Genomic DNA, 20,563 nt, shown 5'->3' on the forward strand with positions numbered 1-20,563 from the left:
CCTCTGAAAAGTAAGTTTGTCCAATGAGCAGCATATTTTTAATATAATTATATGAGTACAAGATAAAATTTGTATTTAGATCAGCCATAAATTATACCCAAAATTTGCTCTTCTAACATATCAGAACTATATTCTTCTTGTCAATTTTTTACAGAAAGAGAATTTTCAGTTCATCTTGACAAACTGAAGTTATTGTATGCTTTTGTAAATCCTTAGACTGGAGAAGTTTGAATATTTTATCCAAACAAGCTACAGGAATAATTCTAGGTAGTTTATCCAACTAGAGCTCATATGCTTTTGGCTGGTCCCAAGAGCAAGGAGCACAGAACAGTCCATTCCTCTGTTACCCTCCCAGAAAACAACATGGACTCAACTTTGATGTCTACGAGAATTTTCTATAGTAAGTGATTCACATAGATTTCACTGGAACAGGCTGCCCAGGGAGGTGGTGCCTACCTGTGTGACCGGGTGTAGGGAACCTGCTTTGTCAGGGGGGTTGGACTTGATGATCTCTGGAGGCCCCTTCCAACCCCTACGATTCTTTGATTCTCAGTGGGATTTGAAAATAAGGAAAATTCAAAGATGAGTCTGTGATATCTTTGCATCAGCACCTCACCTGTTACTTGGACAAAAAAAGCATACAAAACTAACAGAGAAGGAAGCAGTTTTTCCATCAGATCCAACAGCAGGTGCTTCCACTGGGGAAAAAAATTACATCCTTGACTTTTTTCACTGTATTTCATGTATATTCTGCAGTCTTGCATAAAAGGAAATAAAATTTCAGTCATTTTAGACTTCAAATTCATCTTCTCAAGAAAAGTCAGTTTTTGGAAAACCAGAATTAATAATTAAATCTATTATGACATATTTTTTTACCTTTCTTTATTATAGCTATGTTTTGGAGGAGGTAAAGTAGGTACAAAACGAGATTTATGAGATACAAGTTAACCCAAATTTTAAGAAAAAAAAAATGTGGATTCCTCAGCCACATAAATTCATTGGTCACTTTAATTAATCTGAGCTGAAAATTTGAAAGTTTTTCTCTATTAAAAAAGTGAGATTCTGATAAAGGGAAACACAGAGCTGATGTAGAACATGATACCTTTTCAGATAGGATTATACATATGATGATACTTCCTGCTGTAACAAGGCATTTGGACTTCAGGATCAAAGAGATCCCGTGCAGACTCATAGTCTTTCTTCCTGCTTTTAAAAATATGCTTTAATTTCATTGCAGAAAAAAATGCTGTCTCCCTGCACATCATGAGCATAGCCCAAAATAGTAAGAACAGTATTTTGTCTTTGATTCATCTTTCAGTATTATCCAGACATTTAAACTACATGTGAACAATTTATCTTGAAAAGAATGCCACCATATTATTTTGAGTACTATAATATATAGTGATCTAAATAATATAGCTCTTACCATAAAACACAAATACTTTGCACAAAAGACATTCCTTTTACTGATGGCTGTCTTTTTCCCTGAGATGATCTGCACAAAGTGATTGCTTTAAGTAGAGGGAGATTTAGTTAACTAATGTTAGAAAAGATAGTTTAAAAAAATTACAAGCAAGAGTAGACCAAACATCATTGTACGATTGATTCTATATCTTTCAGTGCATGTTCTTCAAATAATACAGATAGTTCTGATTATTTGGCCTTGGGTAATATGGTTGGGTATGTAGATTTATATTTCCTAAGCAGGAATTATTAAGGTGCATTGCTACCTGAGGATTTTCTGCAATTACATTTTATCACTTCTTCCTGTATAGAATTATATCAGCCTTGAATAACTTAATCCCAGACTACCCAAAGCAGAAGTACATTTTACCATTTTCCAGCACCTCAGAGTTTCAGAGTGTTAGTATACAGGAATTTGTGGAATGCACTGAACCTCTTATTGATCCATGAATCCCCTCACAGAATGGACTTCCTCATAAAAATATTGTCTGGGATTAATCGAAAGATTTCAAACTATTAAGTAGATATTACCAAATTATTATTATTATTATTACCAAATTATTATTGTGTACTACAGGCCTCCTGATCAGGAGGAGGAGTTTGATGAGGCCTTCCATAAGCAACTGGAAGTAGCGGCACGCTCCCAGGCACTGTTACTTATGGGGGATTTCAATTATCCAGATATTTGCTGGACAACCAACATGGCCAGGCATGCGCAGTCCAGACAATTCTTGCAGTGCATTGAAGATAACTTCCTGATGCAGGTGGTAGAGGAACCGACGCGGGGTGGGGCGTTGCTGGACCTTATTCTCACCAATAAGGAAGGACTTGTTAATGAAGTAAAAGTTGGGGGCAGCTTGGGATGTAGTGACCATGAGATGGTGGAGTTTGAGATCCTGAGTAGGAGGAAGCAAAGCAAAAAGTAGGATTGCTACCCTGGACTTCAGGAGAGCCAACTTTGATCTCCTTCGGGACCTACTTGGGGCTATCCCATGGGCCAGGGTGCTAGAAGGCAAGGGGGCCTGTGCTGGTTAGCATTTAAACGGCTCTTTCTTCAAGCTCAGGATCGTCGTCCCTGTGACTAAGAAATCGGGAAAAGGTGCAAGGAGACCTGCGTGGATGAGTAAGGAGCTCATGTGCAAGCTCCGCGGAAAGAAGAAAGTACATGATATGTGGAAAAAGGGTCTGACCACATGGGAACAATACAAGAATGTAGTCAGGGACTGCAGAGATCGACCAGGAAGGCCAAGCCCACTGGAGTTGAATCTAGCTAAGGAGATAAAGGATAATAAAAAAGGCTTTTTTAAATACGTTAACATCAAAAGGAAGTCTAGGGAGAATGTGGGCCCCATACTAAGTGAGGGGGGCGCTCATGTAACAGGGGATGCTGAGGAAGGCGGAAATTACTGAACGCCCTTCTTCGCTTCTGTCTTTAGTGAAAGGGCTCTCCTCAGGAATCCTGGACCCTGGAGGTTGAATGAGAGAGTCTGGGGAAGGGAGATTCCCTTTAGTCAGGGAAGAGTGGTCGTGAGTGCCTAGGAAACATTAAGGTTCATATAATCCATGGGACCTGATGGGGTGCATCCACGGGTGCTGAGAGAGCTGGTGGAGGTCATTGCTGAGCCGCTCTCTGTAGTCATTCAGAGGCCTTGGAAACTGGGGAGGTGTCTGAAGACTGGAGGATGACCAGTGTCACTCCGGTCTTTAAAAAATGGCAAGAAGGAGGACCCAGGTAACTATAGGCCAGTCAGCCTCACCTCTGTCCCAGGGAAGGTGATGGAACAGCTTGTGCTGGATGCATCTCCAGACAACTGGTGATAAGGAGGTTATCAGGAGTACTCAGCATGGGTTCACCAAGGGGAGGTCGTGCTCGACCAACCTGTAGGCCTTTTATGAAGATGTCACTAGCTGGGTGGACAGGGGGAGAGCGGTAGATGTAGTCTACCTTGATTTCTGTAAGGCTTTTGATACTGTCCCCATGACATTCTTATAACAAAGCTGAGGAAGTATGGGATAGATGAGTGGACGGTGAAGTGGGTCGAGAATTGGCTGACTGGCAGAGTGCAGAGGGTTGTCGTTGGTGATGGGTGTCTGGCTGGAGCCGTACTAGCGGCGTCCCCCAGGGTCTGTACTGGGTCCGGTCTTGTTCAACATCTTCATCAACGACCTTGATGAGGGATAGTGACCACCCTCAGCAAGTTTGCTGATGACACGAAGTTGGGAGGATTGGCTGACATGCCTGAAGGCTGTGCTGCCATTCAGTGGTGACTTGGACAGGCTGGAGAGCTGGGCAGTAAGAACGCGGAATGAGTTTTAACAAAGCAAGTGTAAAGTCTTGCACCTGGGTAAGAAATAATTGCATGCACCAGTACAGGTGGGGGAAGAGCTGCTGGAGAGGAGCTCTGCTGAGAGGACCTGGGCGTCCTGTGGACAACAAGCTCATCATGAACCAGCAGCGTGCCCTGGCAGCAAAGAAAGCCAATAGCATCCTGGGCTGTACTAACAAGAGAGTGTCCAGCAGGTCGAAGGAGGGTGCTCTCCCCTCTACTCTGCCCTGGTGAGGCCTCATCTGGAGTACTGTGTCCAGTTCTGGGCTTCCCAGTACAAAAAAGACAGGGATCTCTGGGAAAGAGTCAGCGGAGGGCCACTAAGATGGTGAAGGGCCTGGAGCACTCCCCTATGAGGAGAGACTACTGGGGTGAACTGGGTCTGTTTAGCCTGAGAAAAGAAGGCTGAGGAGGACTTGATCCAGGTTTATAAATACCTGAGGTGTGGGAGCCATAGTGGTGAGGCTGGTCTCTTTTCCGTAGTCGTGGGATATGGATAGGACTAGGGGTAATGGGATGAAAGTACAGCATAGGAAGTTCCGCACGAATGTGCGGAAGAACTTCTTTACAGTGAGGGTGATGGAGCACTGGAACAGGCTGCACAGGGAGGTGGTGGAGTCTCCTTCTCTGGAGATATTTAAGACCCGCCTGGACGCCTACCTGTGTGACGTGGTGTAGGGAGCCTGCTTTGGCAGGTGGGTTAGACTCGATGATCTCTAGAGGTCCCTTCCAACCCCTACAATTCTGTGATTCTGTGAAATTATCAATCTTGTGTTCCTCAACAAAGAAGGGAAGAATAATATTTAAGAATATTTATTTGTGCTCCAAAAGTCAAAAGGAAATCACTGAGAGAGTCAAAATAAACCTTCCCCTCATTACTATCACTGAAAGTAAATCTATAAATAATATATAAATCAGGTTCCTGATTCTGCATTGCTGACACTCTGTTGGCATTGGTGTGAAGATTTACTCTAATGGATGGTAAAGAAGAATTAGGTGTTTATGACTGCATGGTATATAACAGATGCCATTACAGTAGTCAAAAGTTATATTTGTTATTTTAAATAGCTTTAGGGATAGTAATAACCACATGAAATATTCAAATATGTTTTTGAATCCATTCATATTTTTTCTTAAAATAATTAAATCTCTTGGTACAAAATAATTATTTATATTTTATCTTTACTGCCCATCCTTTTAGAGGCTTGGAGGAGAAAACGGCACGGAAAACAGATGGCTGGATTTCGAAAGTTTTACCTTATGCTGTAAAATGAGGCTCTGTGCAGATGGACCTGTAGATACCAGTGCCAGTATTGTATGTTATCCATATGGACTGCAAGATTTATGGCAGAAGTAATTGTTTTCAAATTCATCCTCAGACACAGGCTAATGTCTTCCTGTTTGTGCAGCTCTACCATTTCTACCTTCTGTAATTAAAGCAAAAAGAATTATGTCAAATAAATATTAGATTGTTTCCATGATAAGTCATACTCAATAGATTTACAAGTGTTTTAAGAGTTTTTAAGAAAAGGTTATTTTTCTGAGCTTTATGCTTGAACATGGAAAAATAAAGCAGAAGGTGAACATGTATTGTAGCAGCCCGCTATTTTCACATCAGAGTTCTCAGGTTCCTGCAGACAGAGATGTATGTGAAGGAGTGCAACAGAGCTTCCAGACAAAAGGTTCTGAGTTGGTGACTAGGGTAGCTAGGTAAGAAAAAATGTCACAGTGTCTTTAAGAACTGAATTATATTTTCATTACTGGGTCATGCCATCCAGGACTATCACAGGTAATATTCTTAAATCTCCTCTTACTAAATTTTGTATCCTGCTCTCAGCCATCCAAAGGTCCTGCAGCATGTTAGGAAGCAAGACATAAAGACCTACCACTAGAAAGGCTCAGAGAAAAGATTTAACCAGTGGTTATCTTTAAGACTAGTAAAAGAGCTGGGAGGAAATCTCTATTGAGAAGAATTACATAAGTATAAGGGCTAAACAGCATCATTACTGTCTCAGGACAAGTATCCAGCAAAGTCTTTTGTACATTACTCTTTAACAATTTGCTGTATGGCTGCATTGATGCTTTCAGTCACGGATGTATAAATAGGTGGATCACATGGTTTTAAATTACGATGTTTGCAATATACAAATCCATAAGTAAAGAAAATAAGACTCTATGAATTTTATATGAAGAAAATCGGAAATGGTAACTTTGACATTTAAACTTTACAAAGCTCTTAAAACAATATTTTCCTTGTGTTTGTTCTAGGGTTAAGTCCATAACATTTTCATTGTCCGTTCTTATACGATATTGAGGCATTCTCTAATGTTTCGTGTTTCTGGAGCATGCTTGCCTTCAGAACCTCAGAGGTTTAACTAACTGATATTTGTAAAATGGCTTTAGATACTCTGATGGAGACCACTACACTGATATAAATTATTCTTACAATGAGTTACTAAAAAGCAATTGCTTGTAGTATTCAATGCTTCAATTTGCAAAAAATACATACCTCATTTATATTTAGGTTTTGGGGTGTTATTTCTTTTTTATTCAATAGAGACTTATAATTCCATAAATAACAGTTCAAACAAAAAAATAACAAAAACAAAACAGAACAAAACAATATAGAAATACAATTTCTGCTACACAAAATCATTTGTGTAACATTTCAGGCTAACAGAGCATAGCAACAAATGGCCAGTTTGGAATACCTGCAGAAGGAAATTTATTTCAGAAAGAAATTTGCTTCTGAAATTAGGGAAGAAAACAAAAACAACTAAAAATCCCTCACTAATTGTATGTAGAAATATTTTTTAGCAAAATAATGCTATCTTTAAATACAACTTTTCATTTTCATTTTGCCAATTTTATCTTTGGCTACCACAAATGTGATTTGTTTCAGCTGAAAGGAAATAACAGCTGTGAAGTTGTTCATATGTGATGAATGAGAGTATAATGCAAAACCAGATACATACACCACAACAAGCAACAGAACACTGCTCAGATTAAAACCTGAATCTCCATTACATCCCTGATTATTTACTCAAAATGCTTATGGGCAGTATTCCCTCAGAGGCCCATAAGCTTATCACTAAACACATATTCTAATGCCACTTAAAAATATAAAACTAAATTATTTAATGAAGAAAACGAGAACAGAACAGGGTAAATATGAGGATATTAGCTGATATTAGTGTGAAGTATAATTAATAATTTCACAGAGTGAAAGTAACGTGCCCCTTTGAAAATGATTTATCCACGTGAGAAGTATTTAGTAGCTTAATTATATTTAAGAAAGCCACTGCTTTCAGTTTCTTTGTTATGTTTAAAAGTTGCACTTACATAGCTATAAGTTACCTACTGAAATCACCTGCTTGATTATGTAAGAAAGTTAGCTTGCTAAAAAGCTATAGATAGTGATGTTATGTTACTCCTCTTAGCTAGTATTCTTTGTTCTATTGAAAATAGCTATATAATTCCCTTTGCTCTAATCAGCTTTTCTTCTGAAGATTAAAAATTAGCTCAAATTATGCAGGAAAGAAATAGGAAAAGGTAGTGGTCCTCATTTTTGCATAGTGAAGATCCGATCACATTTCTGGTGAATAGCAATATCTATTAAGTTACATCATGTTTGTGCTGTGCTTTAAGAAGACCAAACCATCCTCTAAGGTCTGAGGACAAAGCTATTTACAGACAACTAGAAGCCACTGTATTTTAGCACTGATAGCTAAAACAGCTCACTGTTACTGTTGAAATGCACCACCACATTTGGTTTGCACAAATGTTCAGCAAGCATTGATGAATGTCAAACGGTGTCATTTGTTCTACATAGAGGAATTCAGTTACCCACCTTTTCTTCATCTGCATTTCCATGACAGATGTCATTCTGTCAGACTGCCCCTCATCTGTCGTGTGTTGTATGGAAATTAAATTCAGCAGAATATTATTGGAAAGGTTCAGCCTCTACTGCCATACTACCAGCATCTGCCTCTGTCGCCATGGGCTGGCATGATAAAATAGGAGGCATTACTTTCAGAACTGTCTTGGTATAATTGAAAAATATAGTGTTTTTGTAAAGACATACCTTAAATGACTTTCTTTATTTTCTGTAGGAACAGAGTGCTCTTCATGAAATGCACTGATGAGACTAACACAGCATGTTTAAAATTATGGCGTCAGCTTACCATTACATAGTGAAATTTTAAAAAGAGATTTCAGAAAAAAATATTGGAAGGAAATAAGTAGTGGTAACTACTATTATCTGAGTAGAAATTAGTTTGTTCATTGTGTGCATTTTAGAGTCTGGTCATTGCCATACTTCAGATTTCTCATGTCTGTTTTGCAGCAAAAAGTACTATTTGTAGATTATGAGGAAAGCTCTGATTTCAAAGAGGAAGGCAATAAAATTGAAGTATTTATGTGCATATCTTTATTCTCTGCATATCTGATCAATATTCATAGTTTTGTTCAAACAAATGACTGTAGCTATTCAAATAACCAGCCTGACAAAGCAGAGCAAAGTGTAGCTACTGTAAAATTATAAACTGCAATTTTTCTAAGCTGTTTGCTTGATCTTTTTCATTATTATTTCTAGCTGTTCCCTTCACAGACTGAGTGAAAGGCTTAGTTTAGGTTATTAATTCCTTGTGAAGCTTGCACTGCGCTCGGGAAGAAGATTTTTTACTAATCGCTGTTAAGGTGATATTGTAGACATGCTCTGATGTGTTGTTATGTGTATACGCAGGTTTGGTTACTATTTGCTCCTAACTTAATTGATCATTTAAATGTCACCCATCCTTCAAGCTTGAACTGGATGGCTATAGCTGTTCCCTCTATAACTATAATCATAGAATAATAGAATCACAAGGCTGGAAAGAACCTACAAGATCATCTAGTCCAACCGTCCTCCCTTTACCATACCTACAGAAAACCACTAAACCATATCTCCTAGCTCCATATCCAGACACCTCTGTGTTGACTCTGGGCATGGTACTCCATGTCACTTCTTTGAACCAAACCCATCCAGGCATAGCACTCTGTGGTGGTCTAGTCTGAAGCATAACAACACAACAGAACAATATCCAAACCATCCTCTAAGCATACAACACAAAAAGGGACATATTTCTTGCCCAGTCAGGAGTCTCCTAGCGCTAGTAGTCTATGCATCAGCCACTTTGCCTAGTGTTGTTCCACCTTCCTTCAAAGTCAGGTCTCACACCAGCTACTGCAAAGCAAAGCCAGTTCCATGTGAGCCCTTCTGGATTTCTTGCTGCCAACAGAAGCTTTTGAGAGTGAGCCAGCAGCCCAGGCTGGCTGCACAACATGGAGCAGCAATGGCATATGCTTAGAAATGAATGTTGTAGCCTGAACTCATTGTACCAACAAAGGACAGCTCTGGTCTGATTAACCAAATTTGTGTTGACCTTACTAAACTGCCTTAATGGAACAAAACAACTGGGGTAATCATGAAAAATTGTTTTCTTCTGACATATAATTAATGTTTTAATTAATATTTAAGTGTTTCTAAGTTAAGTGCCAAGTTATTTCTAATTTTTTTTTTATTTTTATTTTTTTTAATAAAACATGGTAGTTGTCTCTTTGGGGCTAAAAGACATATAAATTTATTTTTATTTCTCAAAGGATCCCCCAAGAAGTCTTTTTTTTTTTTTTTTTTTTTTTGTACAGACTTCAAAGGGTACTTTTTTTCTCCTTTTATTTTTCCTTATAGTTAGGTATGAAAATAGGAATATGTAATCTACTTATAGGAGATTTTATTGCAGCATTTGTAAATGAGATTATATTGTTCATAAATTTTTCAGCTATTGCTCCATCTTAGCTGAAAGCTTAACCGGTTGAAATGATAAAGGGATGTATTTGGCTTCTGAAATGCAGAGGAATGTGTAATAAAGCCTTTGCATACAAACCTTAAGTATTTAAGAATAAGCAGAGCTCTTTTTCTGCTTTGGTTAGAAAGAGCCTTGACACATAAGAAACTGATATAGCGGTGTTACATCTTTTTGTAGGGTATTCTTTGGTCTAATAAGAAAAGCAAGAAACCAGAGTAGCTGTAGGGATGCACAGTCTTCAACAGATCTTTTCTTTGTAATAATTTGACTTATCCAGGTTCCCTTTTTCTTATATAATGTTCAGTCTTCTCCAAACACCTCTTCTCTAGAAGAGGCCTATTGCCATCCAGGTGCTAAGAAATATTCTTAGAACAGCCAGAAATCACACAACTATGGCTATGGCTTTGTCAATGCCCCCCGGACATTTTGTCTCATAAAGGACACCCAGTGTTGAAACCTTCCTTATTATTTCATTGTTCATTGCAGAGGAGTTGATCTAAATGATTTTTAAAGGTCTCTTCCAGCTCCAAGAATCCTATGATTCTATGATTTTCTGAAGCTCAAATCATCTCCTCCTTTCTTCCTAGAGCCTTGGTGCCAGTAAAACCTTGATCATTAGAACTTGTTTTCTGTCTGCTGCTGCAGCATCACTGTTGTTTTTACTAACAATACTGTTAATTTGTCCTCATTTCAGAAAATACTATCTGCATTTTCAATGCAGTGTTCCCTTTGCATTCACGGAAAACATCACTGTTTCAGTGAAACATTTGTAATTGGCAAATAGCTCACAGTTGGGTATAAAAGGGAACCTTTCACTTTCCCAATATTCTTATAAGGGGGCATCTTTATAATGAGCCACCTTGAATTCCAGTATGCATTTCAAGCATGGTATTTATGCATGACAACATTGAATGAAAAAAATATTTCTGCTGAAGCATTTGTTTGCTATTTTCTTTCTATTAAGTTGAAACTTTTATGTTATGCAATGATTATTTCATATCTCAAGTCTTCATTAAACATTCTGAAAACCTCATTAAGCAGAAGTTCAGAACAATGCAGGAACTCTGATCAAGGCTTCACTGTCCTATCCACACGAAACAGGAATATACTGAATATTGAAGGGGGGAAGATAAAGCAAATAAGATCCTATGACTGCAAAAAATCTGGGCTTTCCCTTCTCAGTACTGCATGAAGCATGAGAAGTGTAGTTGTGTCAAAACACCACATTCTGGAGTTGGTCATGGTAACAATGTCAGAAGTATTTTAATTATTAAAATTATATGAACAAACATGAAAACCAAAAATTCTTTAGTGTGTAAACAATTGAGCTGCAGGTTCTATTACATGTTTTTTCTTGTTGGGAGAGAAGCTGTTAAGGCTGCTGGCAGTGTTAATTGTGCATTTCTTTCCTATCTTGCAGAGAATGACATAAAATCACTGATGTATTTGCTTTAGTTTCTAAAACCTAATGTAAAAGAATAAAACCTACTTAGCATGAAGTCACTCCTGCATACTGTAAAATGCTTTTATTGTCAAAACAGTACGTTTTCCTCCTGCTAAAGAACAAAAATGTTAGGAAACGACAAGGAAGAAGACAAGATTCGCTTACAAGACTCATTAAATCCTCTAATTTAAAAAAGTTAAAGTACTGATATAATTTATCAAATATTAGCACACAATAAACTATGAGGGAATGCAAATTTTGAAATAGCGTTTAGTCCTGAGACTTGATCACAACTTGATCACTAGTCCCTCTCAAAGCATTTTTTTGATGAACAGTATTGACCAGTACACAGTAGTAAGGATTTAGGTAGGCTAAGAATTACATCATGAATTGACACAATTTAGACCAGAAGAGATTTACTGGTCATATCATGCCTAAGTCATACTGTAGGAAAAAAAAATAATAAATCCATATTGATTATGGTATTCCACCAGTATAACATGGAAAAGCAACAGTATGTGTGAGATGAATGCAAGCATTAGTAAAATCCCTTCCAAAAAAATACCCACTGAAAGATCATTTTGAGATAACTTTAGCTTGCAGATATTTGCCTTATAGCTTCTAGATAATGTGACTCTGTACCAGAAAAATATCATTCCTCTAACTGTGAAGACTAGTGCAGTCTAGCTCCACTGAGTGTGTGGCCGGCCCTGTAAACAAGGAGTGTATGGAGATTTGACACTTATACTCCTTTGACGGGTTTGTTAGAATGCATGTTCTTATGTCCTACATACAGACATGAACACTTGCTATGTTTCATTCCTCAAGGGTGAGGTAAAAGCAAACTCATAAGGAGCAATTTTCTGTTCCATTTTTTTCTGCAGGCTGATTTATTAAAAAAATAGTGTTTTCTTATTTGCTGGTTAGTTTTCATATCTATTTTTTAATATGCCAGTTATGCATTTACCAGAGAGGAAACAAAATCATACAAGCGCACACTAGGTGTTCATTCTAGAGTTTAGTTCTTCAGACCTAAATCAGTCTGTTCTGTCTGTGACACCAGTATCTCCCTCCATGTGCAATGTTATGTTTAACCACACCTTCCTCTGGATGTTGTATCTACTCTTTAGATAATCCCAATCAATTCTACATATGGATGTAGTTTGCTGCTGGGTGCTCTACTACAGATTCTTTGAATCTCCCAAGCACTGCACATCCACTGATATAATGAGTTGAGAAGTGACAAAGCAATTACAGCCGAAGATGCTGATGCTTTTGGTTTATTTGCTTTTTTGTTTTTGTTTTTTTCAAAAGAATGGATTATTCCTTCAATTCCTTCTTAAAACAGGAGCCTATTAAAGAAAATATCCAACATTTTGTAGATTTTTACAAACCAGATTGAATGGAGCTGGCACCAGCCACTGCTTCCGTGGCCTTACTTTTTAATACCCCTTTCTAATCTTTTTTATCTCACATACCATATCTTTACTGAGATGTTCCTCCCCTGTCCCTGGCCATCCTGAAAAGATGTTATGACGTTTCAGAACAATCTGAATATATTTCACAATTCTGAGCAGTTCACTCCATAGCTTGATCCACACAAATAATAACTAACTGCCCAACATTATTCACTATGGATAGGCAACATAGACTACTACTGTGACTTCACATCATATAGGAGATTTTGCCACTCCTACATTTTCATGTTTATCACAGTTTTGCTAAATAGAAGAATATAGGCCATCCCCACTGTAGCTCCAAAGAGCACTAAATTCTAGAAATTGAATCTCATTGGCATCAAAAAAAGATTTTGGTCAAATACTATCTATTATATCATTATATATCTGAGGAAGAAATGCTGGGAATGCTAAGAGGTAAGAACAAAAATGTGGCTCAAAAAACCCTGTGTTATTTAATAAAACAGACCTTGAACACAGGCTAACCAAAGCACTGTAAGAAAGTTCTTTGTATACCATGAAAAGGAATCAGATTTTGAAACTTGCTGCATCTGAACATAATCCAGGCATCAAATAGCCATTTACATCCCAGGTACATGTATTAAACTTCCATGCTTCTACATAAATTGTTAGAAAATTGTATTTTCTTCCTCCTGAGATCTCTTCTTTGTCCTGCATGTTCCAGAGAAAAGCTAAACTTGCTAGTAGACTTCGAAATTAAAACATAGCAATGAGGAGCTGAATTGGATTTTACATCCTTATGAATCTTCAAAAGAACTGCTGTTTCATACCCCAGGTAGTTACAGATAAGGAAGCAAAAGTTTCAGACATGTTCATTTTATCAGCGTTTAAAATGAATGAGACCATGCTTGAAATCATTTATTGATCAGCAGGGCTGTTATTATGGCTTATAATATGTAAGAAATAGATAACTTCCATGAAGTTTGCAGGCATGTCATTTAGAAAAGCTTGAATGCATCTATAGAATTAATTGTAAAACAGTAAACACAGCACCCAGCAATTTTTTATCCTTTGCCATCATATTTTCAACAAAAATTTTACCCTCAAAATGGAAAAATGGTTACGAGTGTAAGTACTGGCCCAGTTGTCAACCTGCTATGCCTGTTCTACAAGAACAGCTGCTGTACAGAAAACAGCAAATTGGCATTCTTTTAATCTCCATTGCAATGAGTGCCTCACAGCTCATTCTTAGAAATTCTTACAAAACAGAAAATATCTTCTAATTAAGACATTTTTTGTCTCTTTAAATACATAGTTGGCAAGTTATTTTACAACATAGTAGCATAGCTTAATATACACTGTCTGTTACTTGTCAAAAGAACATAATATGTAGATACTGGAAACAAAATTGTGTGTGTCACATCTATGAGAAAATATTTTGCTCATTCAAAATTGAATGAACGCTTTATGGAAATGTAGAACATTCTGTCCCAGCAATTTTAGTCACTTAGACTTCACTTTAATATGTTGCACTGGGGCAAAGATTTATGTCTCCATTAGAATAAAACAGACATAGAATAGGGTACTTTTTTTTGTTTTTAATGTAGAAAAAGAATGAGCTAGATATCATACAAGCAGAGCTAATATTGATAGTACAGGCAGACACAAACCCATTTCTGTAAGTGTTTCTGGAGCATTGTCCAAGTACCTCACTCAGTTTTGCACTTTACTGCAATGGGTGGTGGAGTTTTCCTCTCCCAGCGGTACCACAGGGACATCTTTGTTCCAGTCCTTGTTCTCCATGGTTAATTCTGATACAGTGACTTTCTTACTATCCCAATTGAGACAAACTTCGTTCACTCTCAACAGCAAGTTACAATTTATTTGTAGTCTGAATAATCCCTAATGGTGTCTGCATTTGGAACAAACAAGCTGTGTTTGCTACACACTATTAAATCTTGTGAGGAAAAAATAAATAGTATAATATCTTCACCATTCTTTCTAAAGTGGTAACACCTCTTGAAGAGACAAACTGCTGAGGATTATTTCACTTCAATGAATTTCAGCCATCTGCAATACAGATATCTACTTTCTGAGCTGCACTATATTTTTGTTGTTGCTGTTTTTGACCACAAAGACATGTAGAGTACAATAATAATTCTTGACTGTGATTAATTGTAGATGTCAGTAATAGGATGGGGTGAATTTTACCTCAGAAATGACTTTTTCTCTTTTCTCTGAAGGGAACCTGAGGTGATAAGTCAAGTAGTAGGGACCCACACTGTATATTTCAAAATATAACTGAAATTAATCCTACCATGTTCGTCTTCCTCAGTTTTGTTGGAAAAATTATAATATGCAATTTATGCTGGGACTTAAGATGTCCCATTCACTTTGCATTTCCTCTCACAGTGTAGGAGATTATCTGTATGAACAATGCTTTCTGAAACTACTTAATAATAAAAACAAAGGAACAACACTGAGCAGAGAATGTGTTGCTGTTATTCAGCCCAGGTCAGCTAAAGTGCAGAACAGGCAACTACCAAGGCTCATTTACACCAGAAAAGTCAAAACAGATTTATCCTTTTGTAGGTTTGCTCCAATACAAGTCTTCCATTCAATTATTTTCCCCAGATAACGTTCAAACATAATAGGCTATATTACAGAATTCTGTCTTCCTGACATCTTTCATGAGAGGTATTATTCTGCTGAAAAATAAAACTAGTAAATATCAACATGCATTTTATTAGTCTAATCCATGGTTTTAGTTTATGAAGACAATGGTTTCTGGAGAGCAACCCAGAAGCTCAGTTCAGTTGTTTAGCCACAAATATCAGTTGGCATTTGAGATGCTGGAGAGTGTATAAGAAATTCTCAAATATGACACAAGTCCCAAAGGATGTTCTCCACTTTCAGAGTCTGTGTCTGGGCAAAAAGTCATACAATATCCCAGATAGTAAAAGCAGTCTGTATTGAGATCAATGAATAAGGACCAAGATCTCTACTAAGATCCCAGCTGACAGAGAGATGTTTATATGTGGGTGTATAAATCTGACACTGAATCACAGTATATTGCATCCACCCTCTACCACTGAAGTGAGTATTAAAATACTGCAGAAAATTTGTCTCTTGATCTCTATTTGAAACCCTCTTACAGTGTAGTGTACTTCCTACTGCTCTCTGAATACATGCAACTTGTCCTGGACAGGTCCCCCAACACCCTGAGGATAGTTTAATGGTGTATTAAATAGGGACTGTTTTATCCTGAATTGCAATATTATCTTTCTGGTGGGTGGTTACAGCTTTCATCAAAAACATGCAGTAAAAGAAGGGGGGAAAAAAGGGGTGAAAGAGTATGGATCCATAGCTTTACCACCTATAAACATAGATGGATTTAGCCAGATTAGAACCTTCGAAGCTTGAAGATTAATGACCACCTTTATTAAAAAAATCTTATTTTCAAAAGAATTACACTTGGTTTTCTGTATAGCAACTAGGGATGTTTCCTGAGCACTAAACAGCACATTGCCTGAATCTGTAATCCTTGGACAGGAATTTTCTGAGAATCCAACATCTCCACAATACCCTGTGCTTAAGAGCTAACATTCACATGTCTGTGATGTAATTTTTGAACACATATTTTGGGTAGGTAGTCATCACCAAAAAAAGAAGGTTTATCTATTTAATTTTTGTCTCCTGTGGTAGCAGTTCAATATCAGTACATACTGGATTAAGGGATGAGCATCAGCGTAACCACAAATACTGCTAATATGATTACCAATAAAATCTAGATAAGAGACTGTGAAAACAGCTTAAAAACAGCTTAGAAAATGTTGTTTAAACTAGTTAGGTAGATAATTAAAGCAATTAATTACTTAAAGGTCTCAAATGTCCTGTTGTTTTTTTTTCAGTTGTTTTCAGTAGATCTGAGATGCAGACAGCAGAGGATGAAATTGGATGAAGGAGATGACAACTACTTTTGACACCCATCTCCCTGTGTGGTGCCAAATCCAAACAAACAGCCCAGACATTCAAGACCTCTCCACTGCATCTATACCTCCTCCCTTCTCTTCCTGTTCTCTCCCTTCCTTTCCTTTCCCATATTCTTTTCTTCCATGTTTCCAAAACAGCATTGACATCCCTTGATTCTGTGGGGCCGATATTAATTCAAATCCCACTGTAATTTCATGCATATTGTATAACTTCAAAATTCATTATATTTTCCTTAAAGGCATTAATTCCTTAAACCTTTTAAACACAGGCTACCAATGGCAATTCAGCTGACATGTAGATATCTATGGAGACATCTTTTTTTTATTGGAAGTCTCTGTTCTCTTTTTGTAGTGCAAAGAGAAAATCCCGACTTTAAACAGGATGCTGAACAAGATGGTGGTCGTAATTCAGTAGGTAATATACTTTTCTCTGAGCCAGAGCTCGAGCACTGCCTCAACACAACGTTTTAAATGGTCCTCCTTTTACTATAGATGACACCTTTCAAAATGAGTCCTACTAGTGACATTCTTCACACTGAGCTTATGCTTTCCTCTGAAATTGTCAATTTTATTTTTCATTCAAGTGATTATTTATTTCTAAAACAATCTGCTAACATTTCCCTGCCATCATTTCAAAAACTCATAGGAAAATAGATATAAGCAACTGCTGGAGCCATAAACTAGTAATTTAAAATTATGATCTATTTTCTATGTGCTCATATAAACTCTCTGCAGCACTCTGCCTGAACAAGCCTGCAAAATCACCTGGCAAGCATTTCCTAGTATGTGTAGATTATGCCAAAGGTTATTAAGGCTCTATGTTTTTATGCTGTCTAATCACAAAGATTTCCTCTTTGCAGGGGAATAAAACTTAGTTGAAAGGAATGGCAGAAGAACTGGAAAAGACTGCAAATGGATCTTTGGTGGGTCATGCGTATGGCCAAACTTGATGAGTAACACTTGTCAGTGCCAAAAGAAGGTTACTAGTTCAAACAGTCACTGAAGCTCAGTTTTGAGTTGCCTTAAAAGGATCGTTTTCTGTTCTTCTGTTTGTAAAATCTTCCATGGAAAGGGTCACTGTGGTGAACAAAGGAAGCACTCAGTTCAAGATAGTGACAGCCACTCAGGATGAAGGCAAAAGGTCAGAAATGACTGTGTAAGCCCTACTGTCTAGAATTAAAAAATTCCTAAATAATAAAAAAATTGTGAGTAAATGCCATTTTTCATAATATTTCTCAGTCATCTAAGGCTAGATCCCCTTGGCCAAAGAAATAAAACACTATGCGTGCTGGTTTAATTGCACTTTCAAATACTTTTGTTGGTCATATTTCTTATTTTGATGGTAATATGGCTATGCATGTCCTAAGTCATAAGTTCAGAGAAGTGTTTTGCAATTTTTGTCATGTGTCACAAGAAGTGCATGTGTTGCTCTTACACTTATCAGCATGAGCTGTAAGCTGACTTTCCCCTTTGCCACGTAGTCTTGCCTTTTACTGATTCAGCATCATTATGTAGGAAAAAGGATGCACAGAAACTTCAGGAGTAACTTCTATTTCTGTTCAGGGACTTTGAGCAACTTAGTCTAGAAGGAGCTATCTTTGCCAATAGCAGGGGGCTGGAACTAGATGACTTTAAAAGTCCCTCCCAATCCAAATAATTCTATGATTCCATGAGTCTATGATTCAGCTTTCCTTTACTTAGCTTACTCCTCCCAGTCTTTTTTCTGACCTGTACAATTCATTTCCACCCACTGGAAATTTTTCATCCTGTTCTCTCATTTTTTTTCTTTATTCTATTTAGTCCCTTTTACTACTCTCTCCTTTTCCACAAGTTCTCTTCTTGCTGAGTCATCAGTCTCTACATCTTCACCTTTATGCTTTCTCAAACCTCACTCTCTGTCTCTGCATTATTATTTTTTTTTTTCTGGTTTTAAGGGCCAGACTCTTTCACTTTTGTTTTAATGGCTAAAAAGCTCTAGAAGTTTTCTTCTCCAGAATATATGAATCCATAGATTCACTCCTGATTTACTGAGATTTTTCAGTGTTTTTATTTCCGGAATGCTACTGTAAGTTAAGAAGCCAAGACTAGACAGTTTATCTCTAGGCTAGAAAAAGACACATATTCAGATAATGCAGCCTTAGTAAATTTCTAACACCAGGAACCTCACAGGGCTTATTACTAGAGTAGGATGCTAGCAGCTGCAGCTGGCAGAACAGGCTCCAAAATTTATGTGAGTCCTCGTGGAGCACTTAGAACGGTTGGCACTTTGACATCTATGACCTGCCACTAGGAGAACTATACCTCTATAAAGTTGTTAAATGCCACATTAAGGTGTCTGCGACCCCAGGAGTGACCAGAATGGCTCTTTTTTCATCCTAAGCTGTACAGTTGTGTTATAGTCAAGACAACAAATTGACAAGAGCCTTTTGAGAACTTGTTCATGCAATGAATATTGTTGCTGTGTAATTCAGTAGCAGGATGTGAAAAGACATTAGAGGACACTATGGATCCTGACAACCAGCGCTCTTCATGTTATCATCTTTCTACTGATGATCCTTTTCATATTTCAGAAATGTGGCTTTCTTCTGAAGCTACTCATGTTTTGCAAACCTTAGAAAACTCTCTTGGATTGGTTGAAATGGTATCTACGTGTTACATCACTGTGTTACGACAGTATTGCAATTGTTTTCAGGTTTGTTCTGCCATCCCTTTGCTCTATTCTTTGTTGCAGAGCATATTTTATTCACTTATTTTCTTGACAAGGAATTACCACTAGAAATGCAATGTTTTTTTGTGAGGAGCTGCACAGTTTTTTAACAGTTTTAATCTCACTCAGCCCTTAGCTGCCTCCAGGCTTCCAGTTTGGCACCATATAGTTTGTCCAGCAGGCTAGAAATGTGATTATCATTCCCTTGCCAGTAGAGAAATTTTCAGCAGCAAGCACGGGGCCATTCTAACCATTGCATTTTAGCTTACCAGTATGTTTTGGGGCAGCACTAGAAGTCTAATCTTCCTTGGGGAAGATAAAATAAATTAACCTTAAAACAGTACTTTTGTTTTCCTATCTGTTCCTCTCTGTTGCTATAGGGAATGACTGCTCTCTGACCCCAGCACAACCAGTCTATACCACCAGTAAGAATCAATGCTGAGAATTAGCTAGAGGGAAAATTGGCTTGTAAGCAACAACAGCTCACAGATGTGGTTTCCGTAAGCTTTGGTTCAAGTTGGTGAGCTCTGCTGAAAGCTGGGAAACAGGATGTGGTGCTGAAGGTTACACATGGAGGGCACTGTCACTCTGCCACTTCCAAGGATGGTTGTAACACACTCACAGGGTGCTCTAAACATGGTATCCACCTAAAGGTATCCTTCCTGAAAGGAACAGGCAGACCCAGCTGATCAGTACTTGGCTCTGAGGCTAATGTCACCAGCACAATTTCTGGTTTGTCAGCCATGGGATGATCTGCACACTGCTAAGCCTACTGGTGCCTGATGAGATGTACCTTTCTCAGAGGGGAAAAAGAGTTTTTAAGCAGGAGTTAATAGGTCTGATCTATAAATTGAAAAGGAGGAAAGGATAAAACCAGGCTTTCCAGTGATAATCTCTAAGACAGCCCTTCAAAATTTGGTGAATCATGCTAATAAGATCTCTGTCTGCTTCATGAGGTGCTGGGTACAGTGAAGCACATTTGAAACATTTATACACCAGTGCACACAGCATGAGATACAAGCAAGATGAGCTAGAGTTCTTGACTTAGTCCCAGTGTTACACATCACTGGCATAAGTGAAACCTAGTAGGAAGATACCTGTAGTGCATTACAATGGATGGATCTGGGCTCTTCAGAAGGGCAAGGGAGGGTGGCACTGTGTGTGAGGGAGGATCTGGGTAGTATAGAGCTCGGAGTTAGTAATAACAACTCTGCAGTCCCTGAATAAACATTAAGGGATGAGCAAATAAAAAGGATGTCATGATGGAAATATACTATAGATGGAAATCACTCAGATAGGATGGTGATAATGAGGAACTTTCTCTAAGGATCAAAAAGACACCTCTAGATGAGATGAGGAGAAGCT

The sequence above is a fragment of the Coturnix japonica genome, chromosome 1, assembly GCF_001577835.2.
Source record: "Coturnix japonica isolate 7356 chromosome 1, Coturnix japonica 2.1, whole genome shotgun sequence".
Taxonomy (NCBI): domain Eukaryota; kingdom Metazoa; phylum Chordata; class Aves; order Galliformes; family Phasianidae; genus Coturnix; species Coturnix japonica.